Below are 16,775 nucleotides of genomic sequence, written 5' to 3' on the forward strand. Positions count from 1 at the left end.
ACAGTAAAACAGAATAGCCAGCACGGAAGAAAAGTTGGAAGGTGTAGAGGCTAAAGTAATTGCATCGAAAAGCCAGCATGTTACAGGTATTCCTATAAAGAACAGGGAAAGCCCAACTTTCCCCCACAGTTATTCTGGCTGATCCTTCTTGGTTTGCTTCTACACCTGTGAACTTAAAAGTATTTTGCCAGACCTGTGACCTCCTAGAAAAGGAGTACAGGTGGTGGGAACAGGAGTGATGTGATCTTGATTGTTCAGCTGAAGAAAAATGAAGTAAGTTTTTGTTAGTACAGTAAACCTGTGCAGCAGCGAGAACTGTGTCCAACCTGTTTGACCGAGCCTTCTTGGTGGAGCAGTCATATTTTATGGTGTGGAAGATGCAGACACTCTAAACTCCTTTTGCTTCTTCATGAAGGAGGTGAAAGCTGTTTGGAGTTGGTTATGTATTGCAATGGAAGACTACAACTACTTCAGAGCAACTGAGAGAAACAAAATTGGACATTCTCCAGTCTGTAAGAGGAAGAATATTAGGAAAACAGAAAGAAACCTTTACAGTGAATCAGAAAGAAAGTAATGTAGACAGATTCTAGTCAAGACTGCAACACATTTTGACTTGAGACTCTTGTCTGTAAGTTTAATGGCTTTTTGAATAGCTGAACATTTGGAGTATTGTGAGTTATCTTAACCAAATGTAGGCATAATATTCTACTAAAGCTTTTTGCCTCACTCTTAAGGAACTGGATATACAAAATAATGTGGCCTCACTGACTTTGATGTAAGCCCAAAGTTTCTTGTATACAAATTAGTATGCATAATATTGTTTTACAGCATACCAAATGTAAGGTTTTGTGTGTAGTGGTTCTTTCCCATTAATATTGTAAAATTGGGCACTTGCAAGATGGCTGCACACTGGTCAACAGTTTAGTTTAAGTTCTCCCAGTGTGAAAAAAAAATGAGAGATATAAGGGCTAGTAATTCTGACAGTTTAGTAAAATTTAGTTTGTGGCTAGTAAGTATACTGCCTGAATGCCAGCAAAGAAGAAACTTAGAGAGCATAAAAGAAAATTGGATAGAAAAGCTGAAGAGAAAACACTGACTGGGAAGAATCCTGCAGCTGTTCAGCAAAAAGCATCAGAAGTGCTCAGAGCTGATTAAAATAAATATGTCAACACGAATAACAAAAGGTTGAAAATGGAAAGACCTTTAAACAGCTATTCAGATGCATTTATAAAACTTCAAAAATCAGAAGTGAAAAGATGAAAAAGCTGTCTTGAGTGTGAGACTGCTCAAGAAGTGCTGTTTCAAACAATGGTAAAGTTAGTGGACAGAGCACACAGAGAAAACCTGAGATGATCTGCTGTATCAGTGACACGAAGGAACAGACTGTATTAAATTTATAAAAGTACAAATAAGCACCTGGACTGGTGTTCCACAGCAGTATTTGTTGTTTGAAAGGGCATAGTGTATGTATGCTCCAAACCTGGCCATGAGAAAGCAGCTGAGACCTGTAGAAGTAAAGATGCAATCATACCACACAAAGAGGTGATCCTGACAAAACTGGGATAGAAGGACAAAATATTAAGAACTGGAGACAGTAGGGAGTTTATGGAAAATGATTATTCACAGTACACCAGGCAGAAGAGAAGCAAATATTTCCCGGCAGTCGGGGAATGTCAAAATGCGGGTGTGATATTCAAGCTGCTTGTAACCAGCTGTCTTCAGAATATTTTATCTTGAAGGATCAAGGTCATTTTCTGATGCAGAACATGAAGGAATACAAAAGCTTTTCCAGCAAATAGTGAGCCATCACTATTTGGAGACTTATACAAAAAAAAGGCCAAATCTCATGTAGAAAAATCATCCCTGATCAGCATTAGTAAGAAATTGAGGGCCCTCATCAAGTCAGTTAAAGCTAATTTTGAAAAGAAAGTTGCCAAGGATAACCATAAGGCCATCTCTGGCTACGTCAAAAACCTAAATGGCAACGCTCAGGTCTGTTTTGAGCTAGTACAAAATGGAACAAAATACACTGACCCTTTTGACATTGCCAACATCTTGGCTGACAGGTTCAGTGCAGATCCCCCCCCCCCCCACCAACTACAGGAACTATTACCATTCCAGGGGTTTGTGTAAGTCCAATTATTACTGATACGTTTGTTAACAAGGCTCTATCTAAAGCTAAAAACACTGCCTCCATGGGACCAGATGGTGTCCCAGGCTGTGTCATACGTGAGCTCCAAAAGGAATTAACCCCGCATCTTGATACCCTGTTCAGTCTCAGCCTCTCCACAGTATATTTGCCCATAGAATGGCGCATGGCAAGGGTGGGGCCACAACTGACCCTGGGAACTACCGACCAATAAGCTTGACCAGTCTGATTTGTAAGGCTATGGAGCGAATCATTACGGAACTCATAAATGGAGAGATTGGGAACCTCCAGTTGCTTGACCCCACACAGTTCGGCTTCATCAAGGGCAGATCATGCTTCCTGAACCTGGTGGATTTCTTTGAGACAGTTACTCAGGCTATAGATAAGGGAAAGGGGGTACACACTGCTTACCTTGACCTTGCTAAAGCATTTGACACTTTTCCCCATTCAGGTATTATTGATAAACTCACCAGCCTGGGCATAAACCCTTACGTCACAAGATGGATTGCAAACTGGCTTTCAGACAGATCCCATAAAGTAAGAGTAGCGGAATCTATGTCTGAATCCAGACCAGTAACGAGTGGTGTGCCACAGGGCTCTGTCCTGGGGCCCCTCCTGTTTGGCATATACTTCTCAGAAGTACAGGCAAGCACGGAAGGGCTGTGGCTGACTAAGTTTGCGGACGACTGCAAACTGGGTGCTATAATAGAGTCTCCGGCTGACCTGGAGATCCTCCAGAAGGGCCTAAATGAGACTGTTGCTTGGTGTCAAAGCCATGGTCTCAAGCTAAATGCAAAAAAAATGCATAGTAATCCCCTTTGGAAAAAACAGAGTACCCGCAAACTACAACATAGGAGGTAATCCCCTGTAATCTGAAGAAGAAATAAGGGATCTAGGGACCCAAGTAGATAGTCGGCTTTCATTTGATAACCATGTTGCCAAAGTAATTAGAAAATCTTTCTATGTAACCCATCTGATCACGAAAGGGTTCACATCAAGATCTAAGGATGTAATGGTGCCCCTCTACTCTTCCCTCATCAGACCCATTATTGAGTACAATGCACCAATTGTAATGTACCTTGGCTAGACATCTCCAGCAGCTGGAGAGACCACAGAGGTACCTAACCAAGAGGATTACTGGCCTCAAACAGTTGCTGTATGCAGCGTGATTGAAAAAGCTAAGACTGTTCTCTATTGCATACCGCTTTCTGAGAGGCGATCTCTGTCCACCCAGAATTGTTGAACATGCTCCATCTTAGCAAAACTAAATCTACTCGAGCTACACGCTCTAGGGATATAAACATCAACACAACAATGAATAGAACATGCTGGAGGGATAGATTCCCTTCGCAGAGACTTCCCTTAGTATGGAACAGGGTCCCGATCTACATAAGACAGAGCCCCTCACTATCACTCTTCAAGAGGAACCTTGATGAGTGGATGGGTAACAAAGTTCACACTGGGGATCACACCAACAGCACTACTAGATAGGGGCCAAGGGTACTAGCTAATAGTACAAAGGTCTAGGGAACTACTAAAGGGGCGGTGAATACCGCACAACGTGGCTGGGCTAATATATGCCTTCGGGCAGATAGCCCAGTACCAACCTATGAACCTATCAAACAGAAGGGGACTCTTCTCATTCTTCTGGTAATAAAGCCCATAGTGAGACTTTGCCAGTGAAAGATTTTCCAATGTATCCCAAAGAAAAATACTTGAGGGACAGAAGAAGAAAACACTGGAGTTGACTAGAAGAATTGGAAGTACCTTGGTCTTGAACTAGAATCTAGAGCATTGGGAGATGGAGAGGAACAGGAAGAAGACCAGCAACACTGAAATTAGTGAATGAATGCAACTATGATTTGAGAACTATGACTTTAGAAGAAAAATTGGCTGAGAAAGACTGGACTTCTGTTGACTTTGTTAAATTTGTCGTGGACTAAAAGGCATATTCCCTACTTTCATGTTTGGAAGGACACTAAAAGGAGGAACAAGAGTAAGTGTAAGTAAAGCAGTTTTTGTTCTTAATATTTGTATAAAACATTTCATGATATAAATTGCACGTTGCATAGTAAAGCATTTGCAGTGATCTTTGTATGCGATAAAGACACTAAAGTAAACAAGTACTCTTCTGTTTTAGTTTTAAGAATTGCAGACATTAAAATGTAAAAAAGAAAGAAAGCCTAGACTAAAACGCATTCAAGTTAATATGTTGAAGTCTTGTGCTGTTGGGATGGGGATTATTTGTAAAAGCTCATTGATTATAATATATGTAGAGGTGAGATGTTTTCTGTTACCTTTGCATACATGAATGAATTTATTAATGCCTTTAGCTTAATTTAATAACACATTTCATGGTTAAGCATGTGTGCTGTTAAACAACACTGTTAATGTAAAAAAAAGTTTTCCTTTAGCAAGTAAATGTTCAGTCTGAGTTGCAAACTCTGCATGTGTGGGCATCTGTACATTTAGTTCTTAGTTTCCATGGAAACAAGCTGACTACAGCTCCCAGCAATAAATGTCAGGAGCTTTGGACATAATTTGCTGAGAGAAATGTAAAATTAAAAGATAGAAGAGTAAGCAGTTTAGTAAAAATAATATCCGAAATTATCAGAAGTTAATAAGAAGTGGCAGTTTTCCTAGTACCTAAATACTTCCGTGTATTTACTAGAATAGTGTGTAATTTAGTTTTATTTAGTGCACTTTTTCTTTAAGCTAAAGGTTATTGTTTTCTGGCAGCATACAAGCTGTTTTTCACATCTTGGAGGGGGAATAAAGATAAGAACAGGCAGCAATTAGTGTAGGTAGAAGCACAGTCTGTAACATGCGATTTAGCATGGATAACCATAATTTTATGTTAGGTATTGCCTGTGGATGCAGCAACTTCATTATTTGAAGATGCACATAGTCTTGCGTGTTTGTTTTAAGTTAACAGGTTATGGGGTAAGTTTTTTGAGTATTTTCATTAAAAGAAACAGTCTTCCAAAATTTGACATAGGTTCACATGGAGATGGCAAGAAACAACTGTATTGATCAACCTGCCAAACATTAGTGGGTGCATGTAATACCAAAGCTGGAAATAAAACATTTAAAAATGCTGACATATAATAGGTGAGAATAATAACTTCTTATCATAATGGCTATTCATATTATTTTGGCACATGAATGGTCTTGCAGGTATACACAGAAAGGTAAGAGTATTAAATTATATTGAGAAATCCAGAGTGCAAATAGCAGTGCTACAAGACACACATTTGGAAAGAGGTGAGCATGTGAATTTGATAAAGAAAATATTTCAGGATGGATATTCAGCAAAATATCAGACTCAAAAGGAAAAGGAGAGGACTTATACTAATTGCTGGAGGAACTCCAGTAGTGATAGAAGAGGGGAATAAAGACAATAATGGTAGATTTATAGTAGTTAGGGGCTACTGGCAGAGGAAGAGGATTACCCTGGCCATATACCACCTAAAACTGCTTTTGTGGAGCTTAAGAAAATTTTGTGAGACATAATTAGCTTTCAGCATGGAAAATTTCTTGTATGGGAGGACTGGAAATTGGTTTACAAAAGTGAGGATGTATCTAGGGAACCTAAAAGGGAAAATAACACGAGCATAAATTTCTGAAGGAATTTATGAAAATATTTGGCATGAAAAACATGAATTCAGTATTAGGAAAATTGAGGGAATTTATATGATGTTCCCCTGAGGTACAATGACTGGGCTAGACTAGACATAAATTGTAATTCACAGGAACGTGCATTTAATTTAATGCTTTGACACACATCCAACAGCTAATTCAGATCATGCGCCAATAACAAATGAGATAAAAATGCAGGGTAATGAAGTAAAAATCAGACACCAATGCTTTCCCACCACTTTGTTAAAGAGAGGAATTTAAGGAATGGGTAAAGGAAATTATTTGAGCATTATTAGGGAAGATAGAATTTTTTTCAGAAATTTCAGCTAGTATGTGTGATAAAATGAGAGTGACTTTAAGACAGGGTAGAAATAAAAGAAAAAGATATATGGTTAATAACAAGAATTATTTACATACCTTTCAGCTTCCAGATTCGGACCGAAGCACTAAAGGCGGAGGTGTCTCCATATTCATAAAAGATAAGCACACCTCCAGACAAATAGCCCAACACAACAAATCTGAGATACTTCAGGTGCAGCTAACACTGGGTAAAACTGAATTCCAGTTTGTTGCTTGCTATAGATCCCCCACCATGTCCCAAGAGTCCCACGCCACATTCCTAAACACACTAGAAAATATTAGGGTACAACCCAATACCTTATAATAGGAGACTTTAACTACTGCTCCATTAATTGGGAAAATTACTCAAGTACCAACACACCAAAGTATCAGGACCGATCTCTGCTGCTCCTAGCTCGAACAGGGCACAATCCACACAGTAAATTCTGTTAGTAACACCAACAGTAAAAATGTATCCAAACTCTGTTACGAAAAACTTTTTATTCACCAAGGCACAGCTACTTCCTGCACGCAGTGCAGAATAAAAGGAACTAGCAAAACAGGTTTAGCGCTTTCATCTGTTCATAACAGACTTCCTCAGAACCTACAACTGACAGAAATAATACTTCTCTTATACAACTTTTGGCGCCAAATCTATCAATAAATTAACTAATTAGTTAATTAAGTAATTAAATTTGCAGTATGTACATGATTTCATCTAAAAAATACCTTAAAAACATTTCTATTAGTTCTATGTAAATACAATGTTCAAAATTAATTATATAAATAATATAAATAATATATATATTATTTATATTATTTATATTATTTATATAATTAATTTTGAACATTGTATTTACATAGAACTAATAGAAATGTTTTTAAGGTATTTTTTAGATGAAATCATGTACATACTGCAAATTTAATTACTTAATTAATTAATTAGTTAATTTATTGATAGATTTGGCGCCAAAAGTTGTATAAGAGAAGTATTATTTCTGTCAGTTGTAGGTTCTGAGGAAGTCTGTTATGAACAGATGAAAGCGCTAAACCTGTTTTGCTAGTTCGTTTTATTCTGCACTGCGTGCAGGAAGTAGCTGTGCCTTGGTGAATAAAAAGTTTTTCGTAACAGAGTTTGGATACGTTTTTACTGTTGGTGTTACTAACAGAATTTACTGTGTGGATTGTGCCCTGTTCGAGCTAGGAGCAGCAGAGATCAATCCTGATACTTTGGTTGTTCTCCTTTTATTTGCTCAAGTACCAACACTAGCTCAACATTTTCTGAAATTAATTAATTCCAACACCCTAGACCAACTCATTCTTACCCCCATCAGGAGTAGAAACATCCTTGACTTGGTCGTTACCAACATGGGCGACCTTTGCTCTACACCTGAAATCAGCTCCTCCAAACTTATCACCATGGACATCCACATCCCACCCGCACCTCCATTAAAGGAAACCGTAAAAAACTTCTCCAAAGCCAACTTTGGACTTCTAAAAACTGAGGTAGCAAATTTCACGTCGCCCATGCAAATGGAAAATAGGTGTATGACTGCTGAATCATACACCAATGCACTGTATGAGCACACACACACATGCATGGAATGGGCCATATCAAACAGAACCAGGACGCTGTCCTCCAGAAAAAGGAAGCCAATCTGGTGGACCCCTACCATAAGCAACCTCTACAAGAGAAGAAAAAAACTGTTGCAGAAGAGTGAAATCCCAAGACTGGAAAAACTCCCCTTGTTAGCCTCAACAAAAAACTGAGATCCCTTATCAAGTCATCAAAAACCTATTACAAACACAAAATTGCTACAGATTCTCAAGACAACTACAAGGCATTCTATAGCTATGTCAAGAATCTACATGCCAAGTCTCAGATCTGCTGTGAGTTACAGCACAATGGCAATGCATATACAGAACCAACTGATATTGCCAACATATTAGCCGACGGGTTCAGTGCGAACTTTACCCCCCTTTCACCCCCCAAAGGGCCCATCTCAGTACCTGAGGAATGCCAAGCCCCTATCATCACTGCGACACATGTAAAAACCGCCCTGTCCAAAGCCAAGAATACAGCTTCCATGAGATCTGACAGTATCCAACTACAAAATGAACTGCACCACACCTGAGTACCATGTTCAATCACAGCCTCATTTCAGGCTTTGTTCCTGCAGAATGGTACACTGCTATGGTCATCCCACTCCACAAAGGGGTAGCGACTACAGATCCTGGAAACTACCGACCCATTAGCTTGACGAGTCTGATATGTAAGGCCATGGAACGCATCATCATGGACCTTATCAGTAGGGACATAGGGAATCTCCAAACTCTGGATCCCATCAGTTTGGATTTGTGAAAGGCTGATCATGCCTGTTCAACCTGATAGACTTCTTCGAGTCTGTCACCAGAGCTGTAAATGAGGGCAAGGTAGTGCGCACAGCCTACCTAGATCTTGCCAAGGCCTTCGACACCATACCTCACTTAGGAATCATAGATATACTCACTAAACTGGGCATAAATCCTTATGTCATAAGATGGGTGGCCAACTGGCTCTCTGATGGAACCCATACTGTAAAAGAAGCAGAATCTAAATCTGATTACCAACCAGTTACAAGCAGCGTTCCACGGGGATCGGTCCTGGATCCTCTCCTATTTGGCATCTACTTCTCTGAAGTTCATGCCAACACTAAAGGACTTTGGTTGACCAAGTTCACAGTTGACTGCAAATTGAGAGCAATTATAAATTCTCCTGCAGATGTAGACATCCTACAACAAGGCCTCAGAGACCAATGACTGGTGCAAGAACCATGGCCTCAAGCTCAATGCCAAAAAGTGCATTGTCATTCCCTTTGGGAAAAACTCGGTGCCCAGGAACTACCACATAGGTGATAGTCCACTAAACACTGAAGGTGTGATAAGAGACCTGGGGACACAGGTTGACAGCAACCTCTCCTTTGATAACCACATTGCCACTGCGGTCAGAAAGTCCTTCTATGTAGCACATCTGATCACAAAAGGTTTCTCATCCAGGAAGAAAGCAGTTATCGTCCCTCTTTACTCGCCCCTCATTTGACCCGTTATCGAATACAACGCCCCATTTGGTGTGTACCTCACTAGACACCTACAACAACTGGAAAGGCCACAAAAGTACCTAACTAAGAGGATCTTAGGCCTCAGACATATACTGTACACTGACAGACTCAAAAAATCACCAGCTATACTCGGTCTCATATCGCCTACTGAGAGGCAATCTCTGCTTGACATACAAAGCGATGCCTGACCCAGAACTGCTAAACATGCTACACCTAAAAAATCCCAATCCCTCTGCACCACACGCTCCAGGGACCCTAAACCTCATTACCACCATAAATAGGACATGCTGGAGGGACAGGTTCCTAACCCAGCAACTTCCCATACTCTGGAAGAAACTCCCCATTCACGTCAAACAGAGCATTTCACTGCCCCTTTTCAAGAGAAATATTGATGAATGGATGGGTGAGAGGAAGTTCTCCCCGAGATCACTTCAGTGGTTCTGCTTGACAGGGGATGGGAAACTAAGTGTGGGTGGCAGTCACCCCAAGGATCACCTCAATGGCCTTACTTGACAAGGGCACTGTGAACTAACATCAGGTGGCATGATGCCAGGGGAAATCTTGGGCTAGGCTTATATGGGCTCCAGGCCATTAGACTAGTACATACCTGTGAACAAAAGTTCAAGTATTGCAGAATAAGGGGAATCTCACAGAACAAGATTTGGCACAACTGCAGTGCTAAAGAGAAAATAAGGTAGTATCTGAATAGTATGCATGATTTTAGAAGGATTGGTGTTGAGCAACTGTTTGTTGATAATAACTCCAGAACACAAAAAAATTTAGCACAGTGAATAAGACAGCAGAAAGTAGAAAGGGCTGTAGCCAAACGTAGAGAGCCTATAACAAGAAAAATCGCCAGAAGTCCTGTAAAGGTATTAGAAGTATTTTAGAAATTATATGAAGCTTTGTATAAAGAACAAAAATGAGAAAAGTAAAGAAGAGCACAAATGGAAATGTTTATGTAAGGCTCAAGTATTCCAGTGTTAAAATGAGACCAGGATAAACAATTAGGGTAAGATACCAGTGATGTGTAATCAATCTGCAGGAAAGGGTCCAGGAACTGCTGGTGTTCCTACGGAAGTTTGGACGCTAGGAGGGAAGAAAGTAATAAAGATCTGGTAGATTTTGTTTAACAGCAGTTTAAAAGAAGGGGAAGCACCAACATCCTGGAGGAAAGCTGTGCTGGTTGTAATACCTAATGACTGTAAAGACCCCTCAGACTCAATTTCGTATAGGCCCATTTCGATTTTAAGTCATGATTATAAAGTGTTTATGTCCATAATAGCTAAAACAAATGGCAGAAGTGCTGCCAACATTGATAGATATTTATCAGTGTGGATTTGTAGAAGGGATACAAGCATTTGACAACATGAATAGACCAGTGATCATCGAAGGAAAGTAGAATATAAGAAAATACCATTTTCGGGGGGTCTTGATGCAGACTAAGCTGGGATTTTTTTAAAGAGGACAATGGATGCATTTGCATGCAACTATTTGCATTCCCTGATATAAGGTTAATTAGGAGGATATATGAGGGATCAGAGGCAAAAATTAAAGTGGGAGGGTTCTTCTCTGTTAAGTTGTGTCTGAACATATGAACCAGATGCATACCTCCCAAACTCTTAGAGCAAGAAATCTGGACAAAGCCATAAACAAAAGTGGGAGAAAGGCCCAAAAATAGAGACATTTGTTTTAGATATTGCTCTTACAAAGTTAGAAAGTTGATAGAATAGCAGGTTTTGTATTAGCATGAATTTTCTCAAAGGTATGAAGTCTGAAACTCAAATGTCTGTCATTATTTTCTAACTTCAGTGTTTAATGATTTGCTATTAATTTGCCGGAAAACCACAGTTTTATGAATTATTTTATATGGGAGGGGCAAAGGATAAGGTCAGGTGGGATAAGTTGATCCTTACAAGGTGGTTTAGGATGACCTGAGATGAAGGAATATTTTAACACTAAACAGTTAAGGTTCATACATAACACAAGCAGAAAGCTGCATTTCAAAGTGGAAAGGAATGATGATCAAATGGGGGAGGGGGGATTTCGATGCATATCCTTAAGGAGTATAACAGTCGCCATCCAGAATATTGTATACATAAAGTAGCAGAAAGCCTTCTAAGAACTAAGCCAACATGACAGTTAAGAAAAGGAGATTTTGCTGATAGGGATGACTGCAATTAGTGATGCAGAGAATAGGCAATGGGGGGGGGGGGGCTGGAATTTGCTGGAGATAACTGGCAAAGGAGCCAAGGTATTGGGAGCAAATAACTAGAGAGGCAAAGGTAATAAAATTGTAAGAGACCCTGAAGACAATTCGACTGCAAGCTAGAGACTGACTTCCCCATCAAGTATTGATATCAGATTATGGGCCAAAAGAAAGGGGGTAAGATAGTCCGAAGTGAAAGACCTGCCCTGGTATAGTTTTTAGTTGAATCAAGAACTTAAGCTGCTGTTAAAGGGATAATTAAACGGGGCATATAACATTTTGCATAATAACTATAGGAATCAGTCAGAGGAAATTAAAAAAGATTGGGAAGAGACATTGGATAAGCAATTCACAAGGAAACAACAGGAGGACATATGTATGGCTCAGAATATTATGCAACAGAGTCTAAAAGATTTATGATTTGTTACTGGAAGTGTTTGCATGATATCTTTATATCCCATGCAGAATTTTTCCTCAGGTAGATGGCGAATGTTGGAGATGTGATAGAGAAGGAAGAGGTAACTGGAACATATACTCTGGGGAATGTAATGAGTTGGCAGACATCAGAAATTCCTTACAGAGTAGTCTGTCAGAAATATTGGGTGAGCAAATGGGTGCAACTAAGGAAATGATTTTTGGAGCTGGGATACAGGATTTGAAATGCCTAGACAAAGTAAGTCTTTGTTAAATTTAATTCTGGTGGCTGCCGAAACAAAACAGTTACTAGAAAATGGAAATTAAAGTCTAAACCGACTATATTTGAAGTATTGACTGTTGCAACAGTGAGAAAAGAACTGAAAGTGGGATCTTTAGAAAAGGGTAGGAGAAAGTTACATAGAAAAAAAAGGAAGTTGTGGGAACAATACACGCAGAATAATGTTTAGGTGGAGGGGTGAGGTTTAAGTGAAGGCAGAATTTGATCAAGTTATGCAATGATGGATTGATACTTATACAAAAGAATATATGTGATATGTTTTTAAATGCAAATATGTTAATATGGCTTGTTTTCATTTGTATAAATGTAGGTCTGTCTCTTAAATGATAATTCAGCAGAGGTGTTAAAAAAAATTATATTCTAAGATTATCTTTGCTTCTGCACTACAGGTACCAGTTAAGAGGAGCATCCTGTAGAAAGAAAGTAGTTGTTCCTAACCTGCCTGTCTGGGCAGGCCAAGGAATTTATTGGGTCATTTAACTGAAAAAAAATTGTAACTCATTCCAGCCAGGTGGTGCCTCCAGGAGTTTCTGTAGTTCTGTCATACTGCTGCGTCTTGGCATCTAATATGGTCTGATTATATTTGCTTTAATAATTTCAAAACGGTGCTACAAAAAACTATTAAAAGACTTCATCTTAAAGCTTGCATGGTGGGGAAACAACTGCACTCTTATTTGACCTCTGGCTTGTGCTGTTTGAAATGTTAATTGCAGATCTGTAAAGTATATATTTATGTTATAATTATCATTTTTTTTTTAAGTATCTCGACAACCAAGTAACATAGACAGAACTGCTCGGCCTCATATGACAAAATGCTACTTGACAGTATGTGGGTAGGTTGAGTGATTACGGAGCTGTGCTAAATTGATTTCAAAGTATTGTGCAGTTAATATTTGTTTACTGCTCATATTATGACATATAAAATGCAGTTTAAGATGTAGAATGTAATGAACACTGCCAATGTAAGGATTTGCTTGTACTGAACAGTTTGCAATTTGCATTTCTTTAGTAACCTTTATGGCTCCAGAGATATGAACGTTTGACATGTGAAGCTGTAACTTAATTTGCTAAAAAAAAAACTTGGGATACAGTCATTAGGAGTAGAGTGCAACTTTCCAGAGCTCCTTTACAGTGAATAAAAAAAACATCTCATGGGGTTGAAGTGTTAAGTTGTAAAATCAGTGTTAAACAAGAAATAGCATCTTTCTCTGTGGTTGCCTGCGTATGAGGTAAATATGAAACAAGATTATGAGAGGCTTAACGAATGAGAATAATCAATATGTAGTTGTTAAAGGCTATACTGAAAGTATTTATGTGTACCTCAGGTTTTAACGCAAGGGTGTGAGATATTTTGAAAATTCAATGCCGATATGAGTATACCTCAGAGTGGGTGTAAATTATTATAGCAATAACCCACGCCTGGGTGTGGGTAATGCTGGATTTAACCACGGTTGGCGTGGTCGCCCTCGGGACCAAACAAAGCCAACCGTGGGTAAATACAGCATTACCCACACCCAGAAGTGGGTTATTGCTATTATACCATGACATTATTTAAGAAAAGAAACTATTACTTTTCTTAAATAATGGCATAGTATAATGCCTGTTTACTGCCCTTCCGCAGATGTCTGGCATCCGCGGCAGTTCTGATGTACTGCGCGCCTGCGCAGTACATCACAGCTGTGGGCAAAAGCAACAGAGAAAGCAAGATCTCAGTTGCTTTTTTTTTACTATTTTCGCTATGTTAAATGGGTTTAACATAGCGAGACAGTTTTAAAATAAGCAACGGAGATGTCCGTTGCTTATTTTAAAACTGTCTCGCTATGTTAAAACCCATTTAACATAGCGAAACAGTAAAAAAAGCAACGGAGATCTTGCTTTCTCCGTTGCTTTTAAAACCTGTCTCGCTATGTTAAATGGGTTTAGCATAGCGAGACAGCTTTAAAATAAGCAACGGAGATCTCCGTTGCTTATTTTAAAGCTGTCTCGCTATGTTAAACCCATTTAACATAGCGAGACAGTGTTTTAAAAGTAGAGTTATACTAATGGAAAAAAGTCCGGCCGACCGGACCTTTTTCCATTAGTATAACTCTATTTACAATGTGCACGCTGGCCAATCAGCATGCAAGTTTTGGGGGGGGTCATGGTATAATAGTTTTCATTATATCGTGCAAGAAGCGAAAGGTATTTTACTGTGTTATTACAGACTAATACAGCTTTTCAGCTGCTGTAAATAAAAAATATAAATGCATGTAGATTTATATTAATAAGAGGGGAAACTAGAGGACGTGCTCTGCACAATTATAAATCTGTTTATCCCACTAGATATTAAAAATAAATAAATAAATTAGCCAAGATGTTAAGTGAATGGATTATACACAGGAGGAGGTGGGAGGCTGGAAAGCATTTTTCTACTGTTGAGATGTGTACTGATCCTAGAACTCACTGGGTAACTGCATTACAATGGTTTGTTTATAAGTGCATTATTCTAATGCAGATGATAGATGTGCACAAGGCATTAATGCGTACTAGAGATGCATTACATATTTCTCATACAAGTTTAAGTCATAATCCGGTGTAGACAAAATCTTAGCAGTGAGTATGTGCATACAAACTGAGTTTGCTTGCATAATATTGTTTCTTTATCAGAGCACTATCCATTGCTCGTGAGGGAATATTTTGACAAGGAAAGGATGAAGAGAAGTTGGGAAGTCGACCTGTATTCTTCTTCAGCGAACAATTTAAAAGCAGACCAGAACTGATTTTGGACAGTAGCAATGAGCATTTAACACAACAGAAGAGTGAGGTAATAAATCTTCAGACTAGGTATAAAGAAGCTATAAGGATTTTTTTTCTCTGATAAAAGGTAGTAGTTTCAAAAGAGGACAGGTTATATTCATAACAAGGAAGGGGTTGAAGTCGGAGTGGGAGAAGTACATGGTAATGCGATGAAATGCTAGTTTACAAGGCAAGTAAAGCTAAAAACCCTTAGAAAGCTAGATTCTGAAGTTCTAAATTATGAAAGCATTTAGTTTTACAGATTAGACAAAATAAGGTGGAGAGATTAATATACAGGATTATAGATCTGAGACAGGGAGAGTTTGTGAGAAATCTGGGGACATACTGTGAACTTGTGTTCATTTTTATGAACAGATATATGAAACTGAGATATTGGGGGAGGGATGGATATATGAACTAAAGAACTTCCAAAGCATGACCCCCAGTAAAATGTTTAGACCAGGATCAGGGGAACTGCTTGATGCAAGCAATTACAGAGGATGAGGTAGAAAGGCAATTAAAGAATCAGAAGAAGGTTAGACCACCTTGGACAGATAGTTTACCATTAGAAATATATGTAATGTTTAAAGACAGAAATGGATTTATAAAGGGGTTTACTAAACTATGGTCATGTGTTTCTAACTTTAGAGACACCAAATACATGAAATATGCTATTATAATGGTTATTTACAAACCAGGCAAGGATTTTTCAGATATACTGAGTCATATAGACAAATTTTTATACTTAATCATAGTAAAAATCTATTTACTGTGCTGAATTCTAGACATTTCTTATATCCTGCCTTCATTGATTGATCTGCACAGGCAGGCTTTATGCCAGGTAGAACCGCACATTATAACTGACTGAAAACAAGTATGTTAATAGAAGATGTTAACAAAACCAAGCAAACATTGTTGATTGCAAGATTAGATGCCAAACAAAGCATTTTACAGGGTTTGTTGGCATTTTGAATAATTTTTGATGTCCTGCTGCCTGCAATCAGTTGGCTCATTCATTCCTCAGTTGGTGAGAGCCACTCCTGGCCTCTTTGTAACGTTAGAACTGACCACAGAGCTTTTATTCTGGTAGCCATTAAGCTATTTTTATTATGCAGCCCTAAGCCCTCCCCTAGCGGTAACATGAGCTTCCACTTCAATGAGGAGGGACTGCCTGTGCTCCTGATTCAGCCAACGGCAAGAGCTAGTGTTACAGACTTGGATGGTCTGACAAACCTTCTCCTTCACTATAGCTTGTTCTTGGGTAGGCTGGCCTAGACCACTCCCTTTCAGTGCCAGGTCATCACAGAGGGGAGGAGTCACCACATCCCATCCTTCCAGTTGAGCCTCATGACACAAGCTGCCGATCTGTCGCCCACACCACCCTATTCTCCCAATCTGGAGACATCTACATTGCAATAAAGGTTTTATCTTCTTGCCACATTATGTATTTGAAGTACTACAGTTAATGGGCTCTCCTGAGATGAGTGCATTTAATAGCATCTTTCTATAGTAATGCCTCATCACGATTAAAAGATAGGGATGCAGACATTCCAAACGTTTTCAGTTAAGTAGAGGCACTAGGCATGGGTGTCCTTTTCTCCCCCTGTTCTGTTCACTATTTATCTTGAACCTTCAGCAGGTAAGTTGATGCAGATGCAAGTAAGGAATTTTGAACTACAGGTGTTTGCCCAAAAAGTTGGCACAATACACAGACAATTTGCTTGTTTTAATAAATCCTGAAAGGCATTTGAAGCAAAATTTCAGAAACTTTATCAGTATAGTAGAATTGATTGATGTAATATAAGTAGATGAAAGACTAAAGCAAGCAGTAAAGATCCGTGACTACCTTGC

The 16,775-nt window shown here is 39.0% G+C and overlaps 1 protein-coding gene across 4 annotated transcripts in view; it reads left to right on the forward strand.

Annotated features, from left to right (window-relative positions):
- VIRMA (vir like m6A methyltransferase associated) overlaps positions 1–16,775 on the forward strand; it is a 1,734,630-nt gene that overhangs the window by 1,099,145 nt on the left and 618,710 nt on the right. The window lies entirely within an intron of this gene.

The sequence above is a fragment of the Protopterus annectens genome, chromosome 3.part1, assembly GCF_019279795.1.
Source record: "Protopterus annectens isolate FY-2018-M chromosome 3.part1, PAN1.0, whole genome shotgun sequence".
Taxonomy (NCBI): Eukaryota; Metazoa; Chordata; order Ceratodontiformes; family Protopteridae; genus Protopterus; species Protopterus annectens.